General features: G+C 39.1%; 1 protein-coding gene and 2 long non-coding RNA genes across 3 annotated transcripts in view; all 3 read right to left on the minus strand.

The window, feature by feature from the left end:
- LOC120546438 overlaps nucleotides 1-18,693 on the minus strand; it is a 46,498-nt gene that overhangs the window by 13,722 nt on the left and 14,083 nt on the right. The gene's annotated exons all lie outside the window — the stretch shown is intronic.
- Nucleotides 7,597-8,094, minus strand: LOC120546920. The gene is made up of 3 exons (XR_005636992.1): nucleotides 8,002-8,094; nucleotides 7,875-7,906; nucleotides 7,597-7,752 (listed from the first exon to the last, which is right to left on the minus strand). It is a non-coding gene; the product is annotated as an uncharacterized LOC120546920 (long non-coding RNA).
- LOC120546919 lies at nucleotides 16,432-18,454 on the minus strand. The gene is made up of 3 exons (XR_005636991.1): nucleotides 18,411-18,454; nucleotides 17,415-17,440; nucleotides 16,432-16,500 (listed from the first exon to the last, which is right to left on the minus strand). It is a non-coding gene; the product is annotated as an uncharacterized LOC120546919 (long non-coding RNA).

An 18,693-nucleotide genomic window follows, 5' to 3' on the forward strand; every position in this document is an offset into this window, starting at 1 on the left:
TTGACCGTCCCTCTTTGGATCAGCGTCTGGTGGAGATGGAGAGACTGAGAGAAAACAAGTGATGGTAAATGGATTGCATTTATTTATATTGCGCTTTTCTAGTCTTAAACAATCAAAGCACTTTACACACTACAGTCCCCATTCACACATAGCTCCTGAGCCACAGCCTCCCCTGATAACTGCTGACTCAGCATAAACATGTTTCATCTTACAGTCAGTGACTTTACTACAAGATCTGGACCAGTTTCTTTTCTATGTTTCTATTCCTTGTTTTACTGAGTTAAAACAAAGTGTGAAGGTGGACTGAACCAAATGGACTCAAACCCTTTCAGTGGCATTTCAACAAGTGACAGGAAAAGGGTGTTCAGCTGGAATGAGGCTGAGCCCGGCACACATTTTGTCCCCAAAAGTAGAATTTCCTTTTGAGATTTTTATGGAAATGATACTCACTTGTCAGAACACTTAGAAATGTATATACATCTGTATTAGTGTCTCCCCCCTGCCGACAGCCGTATTGACCAGCATCCTCAGCAGTGATGTTGTTAATGACCAAAGAGCAGTCAGTGTTCACACTCAGCCTGGCAGCTCGGGCTGAGTTCTCTCTAACTTTTCCATTCCAGACCTCAGTGAGAGTCTGAGCTCGAATTCTGTTGTAAAGCCATGTAACCATGGAGCATGTTGGGGGGGAGGATGATTCAGTGGTACAGGACAGAACGGCTTCTTCTCCAAGTCTCTTATAGAGAAAGAATTCTCTTCCACTGATGCCTGATGGAGAGAAAAAGAACACACGTTCTGTAAGATATGACACATACGAGTATCTGCACAGAGACAGTCTTTTTTATTTATGTCTCAGTTAATAAGTGAATCATAGGCTCTTTGGGAAATATATACAACTTTATAATCCTGTTAAAACCATAAGAAAAACACCAACAATAAGCAGAGGTTGAGATCAAATTAAATCTGCACAGCTGATGTTATTGTATTTGTGTCTTTTGTTCCTCTGTGCACTAAATGCATCAATTCATAATGTAAATACATAAATGTTCATAACACTTGGGTAAAAAACATGAATATTCATATCACATTGGTGGAGTTTAAAGAAACCACAAAGAGAGCAGATAGTGGACAAGCTTTGATCATTACTTTATAACTACTGTTAACTTTTCCGTTCTTGACATCTGCACACACTGAACACAATATACATTTCACAATCTATCTAAAAAAATAAACTCACAACTCATAATTTCAATCCTGTTTTTTACTCACACTAAAGCAGGAACATAGCGGCTTGTTCCTGGTAGCAGTTTGTCACACTGGCCTTTATTTAACAGTAATAAAAGCCTCACATTTCTGTTAAATTATGATTAACATTTAAATAAGAAAACAGAGGTTTACCTTGAAAGTGAAGCACAAAAATAAGGATTAATTCCAGTAGACGTTTGGCGTCCATTCTCTGTCAGCAGACAAGACGTTGTGTGAGACTGTTCTCCTCTGCTGCTGATCTGTATGCAATCTGTTTCCTCTTTGTGGTCAACTTGATCTAATTTAGAAATAAATGAGTTGAGAAATAGCCTCACCCACCACCCAGCCTGTTGTAAGCCCCAGAGAGTTAAAATTGCATCACTTCTGTGTGCATATTAAACATAAATTGCACAACATTACAGAGACATTAAATGTTAAACCTTTTATGGTAGGGTGATTGTGCATTTTAGTATCATCTAAAGGCTCTATTAGTTTTCTATTAGCCTCAAATGTAAAAAAAACATGATAAATCTATCCTGGTTTATATAACACTAGCAGTGTTTCCACTGAAATAAAACTCTAACTTGTATTTCTATTGATCGATGCTTCCTGTGGTACTTCCTGTTGTGGCCACTCTGATGCTTCACAGTCAGAAAGGAGACACAGTCCGTCTGTTGGAGGACACTGAACCCATCACCTTCACCAAGCAGCTCAGCTCCTGTCTCATCCACCCAGCGGATGCTGTTCTCTAGACAAGGAATGCTGCTTATTCTTGACAAGGAGCACTCCAATGGGATTTTACCGTCCGTCTTTGGATCAGCGCCTGGTGGAGATGAAGAGACTGAGAGAAAACAAGTGATAACTGTTAACTCTTTACTACAAGTTTATATTCATGTTCTGACATAATTGTTTAACCGAGTTCAAAATATTAAGGTGGAAACTGTCAAGAAAATGTATCCGCAAATCGAAATCACTGAGAGGGTCCGTCATGTTGAGGCATTCAGTGCCAGCTGAAATGTGTGCTAATGGACATGTATTTTCTTCAAATTGAAGAGGTGCTCCCATAATTCCTGGATGAATAGTGGCTGTTTAGTCCTGAATGTGCAGTGTGTTTCACAGCTGAGGGTGTGAGGGAGGGATCGGTTTGGTAAAGGGCCACGGTGTTAATCACCCTCCCTTAATAAGAAGGATGTAAATAAACATGTAAAGTCATCACTGCCCACCATAATCAGGAAACTGACACATCCCACTGACAGACACCTTGCTGGGTTTGGTAGATGCAGCAGGTAGAGACAGAGTGGACAGGAAAAGGAAATATAGGTGAAAATGAGGCTGAGCTCGGCACTAATTTTATATCCAAAAAAGGATGTGCCAAAAGTAGAATACCCTCTTGAATTTTATGGAAATGATACTCACTTGTCAGAACACTTAGATATGTAACTTCATCGATTGCGCGATTGCACAGCAACTTCCTAAATCAACTGGGAATTGTAGTTTTTAGCAAGCCGAAGAAAATAGTGCATGTCGGGCTATTTTTTCAGCCGCACTGTCCAATGCAAAGCCAATGACTGTTTCAAGACGCAAAGGAAAGGGTTGCTATGGTTACAGTGCAGAATATATTAATTTAAGTACTGCTATATGATACATTATCACCAATTTAACATTCAGAGATAGAATAACCCCAAAGATATTTTTGTTTTTCTGTGCTGGTTTATTTTTTTAAGGCTAATTTCATAATAAGGAAAGTTTACATTTTGTAAAAAGATAAAGACATAAATGATGAAATAAAATCAGAGCAATTACCTTCAAACACAACACAACAACAAAACAGCCGATGATCTGTGAGAATTTTTGTGTCTGGCCGGTACAGCTGATGATGAAACTTCCTCTTTGAGTTTCTGAGTAAAAACATCATTTGAAATGGCATCAGTCACCACAGCCTCTCAAAATTAACCTAACAATATGTGGGAGGTCATAGCAACACTCCACACAGCATAGGAATATTTTTTGAAGAAGTTGTTGATTTGGTCAATCATTACGCACTCCCCTGTGTCTTAGCACATCGTTTACAACACTTTATTTCTTTAAATGGGATGAACTTTAGTCAGTTACAGTAATTATGCATACTCTACCACATTTGTTATGATTTCAGGTCAGATCTGAGTAACCTGGGGTCATTTCTTTTTATTAAACACACATGTAGCAGATTTTACACCCATCAACACTGTAGCTTGAAAAGCTTGCATCTCCAAGATGTAAAATTTTAAAGAACATGGTTGCTTCAGCTGTACAACAAAAGTAAATGTAATGGATCTCAATACTTCTTCCACCACTGGTTATACTTTGCAGTACGTGAGGCGTATGAAGAGCAAGCTATTTGCATCCTAAATATAAACCAATCATTTAAACTGAAAGCTTTGATCACATGTGTCCAATGACTGATGGTATTTGACTTTCTGATGATCTGAAGTTGTCGATCACTGCGGTCGAGCAGCAGCAGGACGTGCTTCCACGTTTTCATACTGGACGTCGGCGCCATCATTCACCTGTGAAATACAACACCACACATGAGATCCTGAAAAACTGTTTCAAGGGAACGAACCGGAGAGACTGCAGCCTCTGAGTCACAGTAGAAACAACAGACTCACATAAAAAACTGTTAACTCACATTGTTGTCATTTTCAAGTGGTTTTGTGTTCCCTGGGAAAAGAATAATAAAAAAGTAGCATTAAGAATCTGAATGTTTGACTTTATATTAACACTTCTACTGAATTATGATCTGAATTTTTTCTCACTTTTGTTTCTGATGACAAGAACAGTGATGACAACCATGAGGATCAGTCCGGCAACACGTACAGCCAACATGACGTAGCTCAGAGGAGACACACCTGTGGGATCTGTTCAACACACATCAGTTCATAAATAAGAACGATAGTTTAAGGTGCAGTAAGTGATGCTGCGCAAAGATTGATGATACTTGAACTCAACTGCCAAACTGTTGCCAATTGGTTGGAACAGTGTTTTGTGGCTCGTGCACTCCTTTCTGTTTGTTTTCCATTTACACAGCCAGGGCTGTGTATTAGTTTATCAGTGTTTTAAGCCTCCAACATCTCCTTCAAGGCAGCGCTGCCTGGAAGGCACTAGGATTAGGCAATGGTTATGGTTATGGTTATGGTTATGGTTATGGTTATGGTTATGGTTATGGTTAGGGTTAGGTGTCTTGAAGTCAACAGTTGCACCCTTGCCTGGAAGGAGACGTTGAGGGCTTTAAACACCACCGGGCTGTGTATTAACACCAGTTTTCTTTTATCAGAGTACTCAGAAAATAGAGACCTAGGTGACCGTGGAGAGATATTCACAGAATTTGACAAAAAGTGTTTTGGATTAACATCACCTACTATACCTTTAATCCAAGGACATGAAAACCACAATGTTAGAATCTTTTAAAAGTGACATTTTGTCTCTGAAGCTTTGTATCTGGTCGGCTGCATATTCTCTTCCCTGGGTTAGATGTTTCTGTCTGATTATGTGTTATCTCTCCTGGAAGGTCAAGTGTGTAAATTTTGATTTCTTTTTCTGATTCCTACCGTTGAAGTCAGGTGTGTAGTCAGCCTCTATCTTTACATTCTTCTGCTTATCAACAAGCTGGCAGGTGTACTTCCTGTTGTGGCCACTCTGACGCTTCACAGTCAGACGAGAGACACAGTCCGTCTGTTGGAGGACACGGTACCCATCACCTTCACCAAGCAGCTCAGCTCCTGTCTCATCCACCCAGCGGATGCTGTTCTCTAGACAAGGACGGTCTCTTATTCTAAACAGAGAGCACTCTAATGTGACTTGACCGTCCCTCTTTGGATCAGCGTCTGGTGGAGATGGAGAGACTGAGAGAAAACAAGTGATGGTAAATGGATTGCGTTTATTTATATTGCGCTTTTCTAGTCTTAAACACTCAAAGCACTTTACACACTACAGTCCCCATTCACACATAGCTCCTGAGCCACAGCCTCCCCTGATAACTGCTGACTCAGCATAAACATGTTTCATCTTACAGTCAGCGACTTTACTACAAGATCTGGACCAGTTTCTTTTCTATGTTTCTATTCCTTGTTTTACTGAGTTAAACAAAGTGTGAAGGTGGACTGAACCAAATGGAATCAAACCCTTTCAGTGATATTTCAACAAGTGACAGGAAAAGGGTGTTCAGCTGGAATGAGGCTGAGCTCGGCACACATTTTGTCCCCAAAAAAGCATCTCCCAAAAGTAGAATTTCCTTTTGAGTTTTTTGGAAATGATACTCACTTGTCAGAACACTTAGAAATGTATATACATCTGTATTAGTGTCTCTCCCCTGCCGACAGGTGTATCGACCAGCGTCCTCAGCAGTGATGTTGTTAATGACCAAAGAGCAGTCAGTGTTCACACTCAGCCTGGCAGCTCGGGCTGAGATCTGTGTAACATTTCCATTCCAGACCTCAATGAGAGTCTCTCGATCTCTGTTGTAAAGCCATGTAACCATGGAGCATGTTGGGGGGGAGGATGATTCAGTGGTACAGGGCAGAACGGCTTCTTGTCCAGGTCTCTTATAGAGAAAGAACCTTCCACTGATGCCTGATGGACAGAAAAGGAAAAAAATAATGGTTAGTGACAATTTATACATTACATTTTCTGAATACAGTAAATGTTTTGATGATTTTTCTGACTTCCCCACTCTGTCTCTGTCTTTCAGTCCCAAACTCACTGCTTCCTAACAGAGTCTTAAATCTTTGAAAACAGGTAACACATATGTTTAGAAAAGGCACAGCAACTTCCTAAATCAACTGGGAATTGTAGCTTTTAGCAAGCAGAAGAAAATAGTGCATGTTGGGCTATTTTTTCAGCTGCACTGTCCAATGCAAAGCCAACGACTGTTTTGACGCACAGGAAAGGGTTGCTATGGTTGCAGTGTAAGATGTTGTTAATTTAAGTACTGCTATATGATACATTATGTTTTTTCAAAAAAGCCTTTTGTTTTGTTATGTTATTGACAGACATCATCAATTTAACATTCAGAGATAAAAGAAACCCAAAGATATTTTTGTTTCCTGTGCTGGTTTAATTGTTTCAGGCTGTACTGATGATAAAGAAAGTTTACATTTTGTACAAAGATAAACACATAAATAATGAAAATCAGAGCAATTACCTTCAAACTGAAGCACAAAAATGAGGATTAATTCCAGTCGAGCCATTCTCTGTGTGTTCTCTGGAGACAGCCGATGATCTCTGAGACTTTTTGCGTCCGGCCGATGCAGCTGATGATAAAACTTCCTCTTTGAGTTTCTGAGTAAAAACATCATTTGAAATGGCATCAGTCACCACAGCCTCTCAAAATTAACTAAATAATATGTGGGAGGTCATAGGTGTCAGAATGTGTACATCCTTTAAGCAACACTCCACACAGCATAGGGATATTTTTTGAAGAAGTTGTGGGTTGATCAATCATTAATCATTACCCACTCCCCTGCATCTTGGCACGTCATTTAGATAGATACATAGATAGATAGATAGATAGATAGATAGATAGATAGATAGATAGATAGATAGATAGATAGATAGATAGATAGATAGATAGATAGATAGATAGATAGATAGATAGATAGATAGATAGATAGATAGATAGATAGATAGATACATAGATAGATAGATACTTTATTCATCCCGAGGGAAATTAGAGGCATCCAGTAGCTTAGACAACCATAACACAACAAACACACATACACACATATATCTCACATACATAAAAATCAATTACAGAAATGTAAAGTGTTATAAAAAGTTATAAAAATCCCTCACATAAATTTAAAGAGTTAAAGGTGCCATGGTAGACTGTGTGCAATGGTGGTAGTGCAATAGTGAACAGTGCAGGGATTGAACAGTGCAATAACTTATTATTAAATATTAACTATGACTATGAAAAGACAATAATTTAAACATAATAGAATTAGAATTGCTTGATAAATATGTAAAATATATATATATATATATATATATATATATATATATATATATATATATATATATATGAACGTTAGTCAGTTACAGTAATTATGCATACTCTACCACATTTGTTATGATTTCAGGTCAGATCTGAGTAACCTGGGGTCATTTCATTTTACTAAACACACATGTAGCAGATTTTACACCCATCAACACTGTAGCTTGAAAAGCTTGCATCTCCAAGATGTTAAAGTTTGAAGAACATGGTTGCTTCAGCTGCACAACAAAAGTAAATGTAATGGATCTGAATACTTCTTCCACCACTGGTTATACTTTACATTACTTGAAGCCTTTAAAGAGCAAGCTATTTGCATCCTAAATATAAACCAATCATTTCCACTGAAAGCTTTGATCACATGTGTCCAATGACTGATGGTATTTGACTTTCTGATGATCTGAAGTTGTCGATCACTGCGGTCGAGCAGCAGCAGGACGTGCTTCCACGTTTTCATACTGGACGTCGGCGCCATCATTCACCTGTGAAATACAACACCACACATGAGATCCTGAAAAACTGTTTCAAGGGAACGAACCGGAGAGACTGCAGCCTCTGAGTCACAGTAGTAACAACAGACTCACATAAAAAACTTTTAACTCACATTATTGTCATTTTCAAGTGGTTTTGTGTTCCCTGGGAAAAGAATAATAAAAAAGTAACATTAAGATTCTGAATTTATGACTTTATATTAACACTTCTACTAAATTATGATCAGAATTTTTTCTCACTTTTGTTTCTGATGACAAGAACGGTGATGACAACCATGAGGATCAGTCCGGCAACACGCACAGTCCACATGATGTAGCTCAGAGGAGACACACCTGTGGGATCTGTTCAACACACATCAGTTCATAAATAAGAACGATAGTTTAAGGTGCAGTAAGTGATGCTGTGCAAACATTTTTGATATTTGAACTCAACTGCCAAACAAATACAAATAGGCAACAACCCCCCCCCCCACACCCTCTACAGAAGCTCCCCAGATTCACGGACAGATAACTACTGGCTGGCCGGCACATTCATTTGCTGCCTCCCCCCTCTCCCCCTACCATCAACTGTCGCCGCCTGTTGCCAATTGGCTGGAATACCGCTTTGTGGCTTGTGCACTCCTTTCTGTTTGTTTTCCATTTATTAACAGATTACCAGCGGGGGGGGTTCAGAGTACTCAGAAAATAGAGACCTAGGTGAGAAGATATTCACCGAATTTGAAAAAAAGTGTATTGGATTAGCATCACCTACTATACCTTTAATCCAAGGACATGAAAACCACAATGTTAGAATCTTTTAAACGTGACACTTTGTCTCTGAAGCTTTGTATCTTGTCGGCTGCATATTCTCTTCCCTGGGTTAGATGTTTCTGTCTGATTATGTGTTATCTCTCCTGTAAGGTCAGGTGTTTAAATTTTGATTTTTTTCTGATTCCTACCGTTGAAGTCAGGTGTGTAGTCAGCCTCTATCTTTACATTATTCTGCTTATCAACAAATTGGCAGGTGTACTTCCTGTTGTGGCCACTCTGACGCTTCACAGTCAGAAAGGAGACACAGTCCGTCTGTTGGAGGACACGGTACCCATCACCTTCACCAAGCAGCTCAGCTCCTGTCTCATCCACCCAGCGGATGCTGTTCTCTAACCAAGGAGGGTCGCTTATTCTAATCAGAGAGCACTCTAATGTGACTTGACCGTCCCTCTTTGGATCAGCGTCTGGTGGAGATGGAGAGACTGAGAGAAAACAAGTGATGGTAAATGGATTGCGTTTATTTATATTGCGCTTTTCTAGTCTTAAACACTCAAAACACTTTACACACTACAGTCCCCATTCACACATAGCTCCTGAGCCACAGCCCCCCCTGATAACTGCTGACTCAGCATAAACATGTTAGATTTTTTTCTTTTCTATGTTTCTATTCCTTGTTTTACTGAGTTAAACAAAGTGTGAAGGTGGACTGAACCAAATGGACTCAAACCCTTTCAGTGGCATTTCAACAAGTGACAGGAAAAGGGTGTTCAGCTGGAATGAGGCTGAGCTCGGCACACATTTTGTCCCCAAAAGCATGTCCCAAAAGTAGAATTTCCTTTTGAGTTTTTATGGAAATGATACTCACTTGTCATAACACTTAGATATGTAACTTTATCTGTATTAGTGTCTCCCCCCTGCCGAAGGCGTATCGACGCCAGCATCCTCAGCAGTGATGTTGTTAATGACCAAAGAGCAATCAGTGTTCACCATCAGCCTGGCAGCTTGGGCTGAGATCTCTGTAACATTTCCATTCCTGACCTCAGTGAGAGTCTCAGTCAGATCTCTGTTGTAAAACCCATTCAACGATGGAGCATGTTGGGGGGAGGATGATTCAGTGGTAGGCCTACAGGACATAACTGTCTTCTGGTCCAGTCTCTTATAGAGAAAGAACCTTCCACTGATGCCTGATGGACAGAAAAGTATTTTTTTTTTGTTAGTGACAATTTATACATTCAATTATCTGAATACAGTACATATTTGAATGATTTTTCTGACTTCCCCACTCTGTCTCTGTCTCTCAGGCCCAAACTCACTGCTTCCTAACGGAGTCTTAAATCTTTGATAACAGGTAACACATATGTTTTGAAAAGGCACAGCAACTTCCTAAGTCGCCTGGGATTTATAGTTTTTAGCAAGCAGAAGAAAATAGTGCATGTTGGGCTATTTTTTCAGCTGCACTGTCTAATGCAAAGCCAACAACTGTTTTAAGACGCTATGGTTGCAGTGTAGAAGATGTTGTTATTTCAGTACTGCTATACGATACATTATGTTATTTCAAAAAAGCCTATTGTTTTAAACACATAAATAATGAAATAATGAAATAAAATCAGAGCAATCACCTTCAAACTGAAGCACAAAAATGAGGATTAATTCCAGTCGAGCCATTCTCTGTGTGTTCTCTGGAGACAGCCGATGATCTCTGAGACTTTTTGTGTCTGGCCGGTGCAGCTGATGATAAAACTTCCTCTTTGAGTTTCTGAGTAAAAACATCATTTGAAATGGCATTAGTCACCACAGCCTCTCAAAATTAACTAAATAATATATGGGAGGTTATAGATGTCAGAATGTGTGCATCCTTTAACCCTTGTTGTTATTCGCAGCTTGAGGCGTGTCTGTCGGAGAACTGAGCGTTTATGGAAAGCGACTCAGCTCCAAGTCCATCGCCTGCATCTTAAAGGGCTCTTAGTAGACCTGAATTAAATGATCAAGGATGCTAGAGCCTCTTATTTTCCTAATCTGATATCTGCCTGTAAAAACAATCCTAAAGTTATGTTTGAGACTATTAACAACATTGTTTCCCCTGCTGAATGTATTGTCCCTGCGTTTTCAAATGTTGACTGAAACCACTTTTTGTCTCATTTTGTGGACAAGGTTAGAGCTGTCGGCGCAGGCATTGTACCTTCAGTAAACCCATATACATACATATTACACATCAGAGACTTTCAATTTCTGTCCTCATTCTGCCCCATTTCCCTGAATGACATCATTAAGCTAGTGGGCTCGATGAAACCTTCCCACAGCCCTGGTGATATTTTACCCACAGCTATGAAGGGCCGTCAGGGACATTATTCAGAATTACCTCTCACAAACACATGTGAAATGCTCTTACATACACTACTGAAACACTCTCACATAAACAACTGGAAGATTAAACGCTCTCACACATACAAGTGAAACGCTCTCATAAACACTACTGAAACTCTCTCATAAACACTACTGAAACGCTCTCATAAACACTACTGAAACTCTCTCATAAACACTACTGAAACGCTCTCATAAACGCTACTGAATCTCTCATAAACACTACTGAAACTCTCTCATAAACTACTGAAACTCTCTCATAAACACTACTGAAACTCTCTCATAAACACTACTGAAACTCTCTCATAAACACTACTGAAACGCTCTCATAAACGCTACTGAAACTCTCTCATAAACGCTACTGAAACTCTCTCATAAACCTATGAAATCTCATACACTATTTCTCATAAGACTATGAATCTCTCATAAACGCTACTGAAACTCTCATAAACACTACTGAAACTCTCTCATAAACACTACTGAAACTCTCATAAACACTACTGAAACTCTCATAAACACTACTGAAACTCTCATAAACACTACTGAATCTCTCATAAACACTACTGAAACTCTCATAAACACTACTGAATCTCTCATAAACACTACTGAAACTCTCATAAACCCTACTGAAACTCTATAAAACTACTGAACTCTCATAAACACTACTGACTCTATAACACTACTGAAATATAAACCTATACTCTATAATGCTATAACACTACTGATCTCTCATAAACACTACTGAAACTCTCATAAACACTACTGAATCTCTCATAAACACTACTGAATCTCATAAACCACTGTCCTCATAAACCTACTGATCTCTCATAAACCTACTGAAACTCCTATAACCTATGATTATAAACTATTATACTACTCTCTCATAAACTACTGTTATACACTACTGAATCTCTATTTTCGGCTCTCACACGCAATACTAAGCTCTTATTGACACTACTGAAAACGCTCTCATAAACGCTACTGAAACGTTCTCTTAAGCTACTGAAACGCTTTCATAAATGCTACTGAAACGCTCTCATGTGCAACACTGAAATGCTCTCATAAACGTTACTGAAACCCTCTCACACGCAATACTGAATCACTCTCATATACACAACTGAAACGGAATTCACTTTCAATAGTGTATTATGAGAATGTTTCAGTATAGTGCACTAAATCTGTTTCAGTGGTGTTCATGGAAGCGTTTCAGTGTTTTTGAGCCCCGTATTGCGTTGTGAGGAGGATTTCAGTTGAACAGGAAGGCAATTTGGTGTAACAGTAATGTAGCTGGGAAATCTGTCACAGTAGTAAAAGCAGTAGTACAGTTTTTAACTCACATTTTCAAGTGGTTTTGTGTTCCCTGGGGAAAAGAATAATAAAACAGTAAAATTAAGATTCTGAATATATGATTTTATATTAAAACTTCTACTAAATTATGATCTGAAGTTTTATCTGAAGTCTCTTTTATATAGACCTTAGTGGTCCCCTAATACTGTATCTGAAGTCTCTTTTATATAGACCTTAGTGGTCCCCTAATACTGTATCTGAAGTCTCTTTTTATATAGACCTTAGTGGTCCCCTAATACTGTATCTGAAGTCTCTTTTATATAGACCTTAGTGGTCCCCTAATACTGTATCTGAAGTCTCTTTTATATAGACCTTAGTGGTCCCCTAATACTGTATCTGAAGTCTCTTCTTTTATATAGACCTTACGGTGGTCCCCTAATACTGTATCTGAAGTCTCTTTTATATAGACCTTAGTGGTCCCCTAATACTGTATCTGAAGTCTCTTTTATATAGACCTTAGTGGTCCTCTAATACTGTATCTGAAGTCTCTTTCCCAAATTCTGCCTTGGTGTAGAATTACAGCCACTAGAGCCAGTCCACAATGAGCTTTCCTTAGTCTGTGCCATTTCTGTGTCTGTAGCTATTGAGGAGGAGAAGTGGGGGCAAGGTGGAAGGTGGGGGTGCGGCCTTGACCAACTGCCACTTTGTTTGTTTGAAAGCCATGATGTCTCTCTCTCTCATGGGGGGCCAAATTCTCTGGGGCGGAAGCAGAGAAAGGGAGGTAACCTTGCTCCTTATGACCTCATAAGGAGAAGATTCCAGATCGGCCCATCTGAGCTTTCATTTTCTCAAGACAGAGCAGGATACCCAGGGCTCGGTTTACACCTATCACCATTTCTAGCCACTGGGGGACGCGTAGGCAGGCTGGGGGAACTCATATTAATGTGTAAAGTGAAATTTTTCATGCCATGGGACCTTTAAATAAGAGCTGTGCGGCGGATCCAATTCATGGCGATGTGAAGAGTGGTGGATTTCCTAACTAGTGTACGTTTAAATGTAAAGTGGATAATCAGCTGCTGTAATGAAGAATATGTAAGGGTTAATGCCCGCCGACGGTGTCCATTGTCAGGTATTAATGGACGACGGTGAGGCGTGAACCGGTCCGGCCGGCACGCATATGATGCTAAATCCCATTTTTGGATGCTAAAATGATTAAATTAAATTAAAATATATGTTGCAGCAAGAATGCGTAGAGAACAAGTAAATTACAATTATTTATTTTTTTTGCAAAACTGAACATCTGGACTTAAATGTTTGAAAATTCTCCGTCAAAACCATCTGTTTTGTAGCGATAAAATTGCAATCCATAGCAATAAAAACATATATTTGTGATAAGGAACAACCAAGCGTGACAATTCTGTTTAATGGGTTTTGTTTTTAAAAATCATAAACCAGCTAAGTAAAAAGAATACCAAGTAGGACCAACAGTGTGCAGTATAATACAACAGTTATCTTAATGCGCAAAGCCATCCATCCATCCATCCATCCATCCATCCATCTGTTTATCGGGTCTGGGAGATCAGGACACTGGGGGATCCCGAGGTGTTCCCAGGCCTGAGTGGACATCTAATCTCTCCACCTAGTCCTGGGTCTTCCTGAGGCCTATTACCAGCTGGACGATCCTGGAAAAACCTCCCTAGGCAGGGCCCGGGGGGCGTCCTTACCAGGTGCTCAGCAAAGCCAGTACAACACAAAACTAGAAAAAAACAAAGCACAAATCCAACTGTCCACTCCTCAACATACAGAAAACACTCTGACGGGCAGGATCTATGAACAGGTCATTGTGTGAAGTCCCATTTCCTCTGATTTATTTTGGGTTTCTGACATTGCTGTAGAGACTGCTGGGATCCTCGTTGCGCTTCTGTCTTCTGACTTCTGACTGTAGAATACGTCACCTCCTCCTTTTGACCTGTATGACACAAACAGGAGGTGTTACACTGATTCACGCTAGTAATTACAATATGATCTATATTTACCAAACCTTATAGTGAGCTCTATTTTCTGGTAAGTCATTTGCTTTCTTTCAGTATATGGAAAAAGGTTTCAGGCTTGGAAATGAAAAGATACTCTCCACTGCCAAAAGTTCATCCCTTGTGTTGCCTTCCTGTTGACCATGCAACTTGTCCTCCCGGTTAACCCTTTTTAGACGCTTTTCTTCAAGGTTTCTGTCGCTTTTTCTGCGCTTTCTTTTCCCTACCACCAGTTTCACCACTAACATCTATTTAATAGCACTAGTTTTACATTTGTTTTTTTAAATTCATGGTTTCTTCCTTAAAGGAAGTTTTTTCTCACCACTTTCACACTAAATGCTTGCTCTTGGGGAATTGCTGGAACGATGGGCCATGGATGGGGTTAAGGGTCAGAACTCTGGTTTTGTGCACCGGGACACTATCATGAAACAGAAAAGAGTCTTCCCCCGAACTGTTGCAACCAAACTATAAACACACAATTGTCTGAAAATATCAATTAAGGCTGTAGCATTAAGGTTTGTTGAACTAAAAATTGTGTGCACATAGTTTTGGCCGTATAGTATCATGTATGATAAATACATTCCATAATTGCAGTGCAAGCTAATTTAAGTTTAAAGGAACAGTGTGTAGAATTTAGAGGCATCAGTGGGAGGTTGCAGATTGCAACCAACTGATTACCTCTCCCTTTCAAGTGTGAGAGAAGAATCTATGATTTGTCTTTGGGTAGCGTAAAACGCCAGTGGTGGAATGGAATTAAATACATTCATTGAAGTACAGTACTTAATTACAATTTTAAAGTCTAGTATTTCCATTTTATGCTAATTATAATTCTACTCCATTAAATGCAGAGGAAGATTTTGATTGATACAAAATATATTCACTAATAAGTTTATTTATATTATACAGTCAATTTCCTGCATCGGGAATTTGTGCTAATTTGGTGCAAATGTTATTCTGTAGGGTATAGGTTTTTAAGGGGCACCGTTTTGATTATTCCATCCCCTGTAAATTATGCCTATGGGTTGCTGTAAGCTATGGTGGTACACCATGGCGGGCTCCAGGAAAGGACACCTTTTCCCTTTGCAGATATGAAGGTCTCATTCACAGCTTACAAAAAAAGATTATATACTAATAAAAAACAAAATGAATACAGGGGTTCCCTAGGGCTTAGGCACAGCACCCAAGCAGTTTTAGGTAACACCTAAAACCACGGGGTGTCAAACTCATTTTAGTTCCTGGGCCACATACCCCTAATTTGTCCAGTTAACCACTCCAGAAAGATCAGAAACTGTATCTGCCACCGAGTTTCTTGTCATCTTGATGTTGGCCGAACGATGTTGCTTCTGCTACGACAGCGTTCCTAAGGCCATTGTAGGAAAAAGAATAATGTTACGGACCGGGGTGAGGGCTAATATTCTGAGAAAAAAACAGAATTTCTAAGATTAAAGTCGTTAATTTCACGGAAAGAGAACTTGGATTAAGTGTCTGATATTAAAGGTAGGTAAATTTGTAATTGGAATGAATTACTTCCACAATTTTCACACTTTGCAAAAGTCATCCAGTGGGCCTGATTGGCAGATTCTGGTCCACGGAACTCTCTCTCCTGTGCTGCGAGCCACAAAATCACTCCACCAAAGTAGCAGAAGTAGCAGTGCTTTGCCTTTCGGCGGAATATAGTCCCCAGTATGTATACGGTTAGAAGAGAGCTGTGTCTCAAATTACCTTGTTATTTGTACACCCTGTGACTATACAAATCACAACATGTTAATAGGAACATGTTGGCGTTATTTTGTCACTTATTCAGAGCAGTAGGCTAGTTAGACCGGTTATCCTCCACGATCTGTGCTAAGCTAGGCTGGGCAGGAGGCGTCAGACAGAGTAACGACACGCTGGAGATGAGAAGGGTGGTATGGACTTATTTAACTCTGGGGGATACAGTGAATAAGACAAAGTGCCAATAAGTCGGTGTGTTCCTTCAAGCTTTTTGAGTGTTATTTATGTATTATCTGCTCTAGCTTTTCCAACATTTAAGAAATTTTTTTCTTGAGGGAGGACCCCTAAATCCTCTCGAATACATGCACCTAAGTCTACCACAAACCTAAGAAAAACCCTGGAATATTGTATTCCATGTCTGCCAACAGATCTCCTCTAAATCCTACAGTCTGCTCCTTTAAGTCATTACAGAAGTTAAAAATCAATCATAGCTGAATGAATAGAATAGAGGTGTATCAGCCACTCACCTTTTGTAAGAAGAGGCCTGCTGATTAGCATGGTTTACAGTGACATAGGTCAGATTGCTCTCTGGCTCGCCCTGAGTACAAACAACACAGTGGTTCACAACAAAATACAACTTAACTTTGCCTTTACAGTGAAGACAAACAGACCTTCTACATCCTTGTTGTTGTAATACAGCTTCTGGCCTCCAGTGGCAGCAGTGAGCACAGATATTCATTGTTGCCATGGGCCACTTTTGGATTTTACATGACCTTAATTGGGTTTTAGTGTAATTAATCTGAACTTCTCAGTGTAAGTAAGTATGCTTTTGTTATTTAATATGTACCCACATCGATTTACAATCCTAGACCTTTTAAGTTAAGTTCATTTTTCTCGTTGGTATTTTGTTTTTATTTTTTTCAGTATCCATTTTGCAGTGAAACTTGATGAAAATGAAATGCCAGAGATGGTGCCTCATTCTCACATCTATCCAGGACCAGGATATATAAAATGAAGGTCCGGCAACAGAGCTAAGATATATGCAAACTAAACTCCAAATATGTGGATTTACTTCACAAAAAGGGTGTTATGGTTGTGCATGTGTTTCAGTTTCCTGTTTTATTTTGCAGTCGGTTTGTCTCCCTTGTCATGTCTTGATTTTACTTCCTGCCTTGTGTTTTCCCACCTTTGTGATTGTCTTTTATTGTATTAAAGAAAGCGAATATGCTGATTGCAAATATTTCCCTCAAATTAATTGAGCAGGATTTCACTGGATGAATTTGTATTTCTGCATCATGAGACAGCCAAAGATTAGTGAACCACTGACGGTACATTTGCTGACCTGAGGCTTCTTCTAATGTCCTAATTAACCAAATACTATCAGTGGCAAATGTTGAAATGGTTAATATCGTATGAGTACATATATTCAAGAAATCTAAATGAAAATGTCTGGAAAGTAGCCCAATCATATTTTCTTGTATGATTGTGTCATATAAAAAACATTTTACTCACAGGGTGTTGAGTTGGTTTCGGAACATCTGGAACAAAGGTAACATTTCAAAGATTAGTCTTCAAAGATAATCATTACGTACATTAAACACATCATTGTATTCATACTGAGGCCGCAAAACACTTTGGGTCACTTCTCGGACACCTCAAACATTACTCTGGTTTGAGATTTTAAAACAGAAAAAGTGCATATTAATGAAGATTTATGTAAATATACAAGAATATAGCCGGTAGCTAATTTACATCTTTAGTCCCTTTGGCAGGTTGATGTTAAAATAACAAGTTTCTACACAATAAATCAATGGGAAAACCGTAAAAGAGGACAATAAAGAAACTTTTTGGGTCAAATTGGTTTTGTTTTTTGGTTTGAAAAAATGTTTTGGATTTCTTTTGAGACGTTTTTGTCAGTTTTTTCCAAGTTGTCAATTTCTTTGATATTTTAGTTCGTTTGTTTGACGGTTTTGTGTTTTTTTCCATAATTTTTGTCACTTTTCTTAATAACGTTTTAGAAGAAACCCATATTTCTGAAAGAAACTTTGTGAAAACAGGTCAAATTTGACCCGAGGACAACAGGACGGTTAAGTGTTAAGGTTTTAAGGGTGCAAGTGTTATTGCACATCGCCCTATTGCACATGTTTTGTACACACAGATGCGTGTGTGCATGTATTATTGCAAAATAATTATCATACATAGCTGTAAGAATGTCGCACTATTGCACATTATTAGCATCCATAGATGTATCTATGTATGCATACAGGGTAACAGGCCAGGTTGAATTAATTCCAAATGACAGTGGCCATGGTTTAAGCACAATTAAACACGCTCAACCCACAGAAAGGTGAATGAAAAGTTATTTTTACATCTGACATTACTGGGCTCAATGTGACCACTTATCATAATACAGATCTTTGATCACATAGTGCAACTTTAGCTCAGGGTACATTGTTGTTCAAATATCATAAAGTGTATCTTATGTGTATCGCATTATGTTTCACTGACCCTCTGTCACGTTGGCTCTCTTCCTGTATATGATGAGAACAGCGCGATGACGACCAGCACTACCAGCGCCCGACCACACCCCGTGCATGATGTAGATCTGATTAGGATCTGTGGTCAGAGGATAGTTTACCAAAGAAAAGACAAAGAAACGTAAGTCATAACAAAATATGCAACTCACACGCTTTTGACAATGTGTTCTCTCTCTTAAAACACACAGACTCATTTCCTGATGACAAGCAATTTACAGGATTTACATGTAAATAATCAGATAGAATTTTGGGTC

Source organism: Perca fluviatilis, chromosome 18, assembly GCF_010015445.1.
Source record: "Perca fluviatilis chromosome 18, GENO_Pfluv_1.0, whole genome shotgun sequence".
NCBI lineage: Eukaryota > Metazoa > Chordata > Actinopteri > Perciformes > Percidae > Perca > Perca fluviatilis.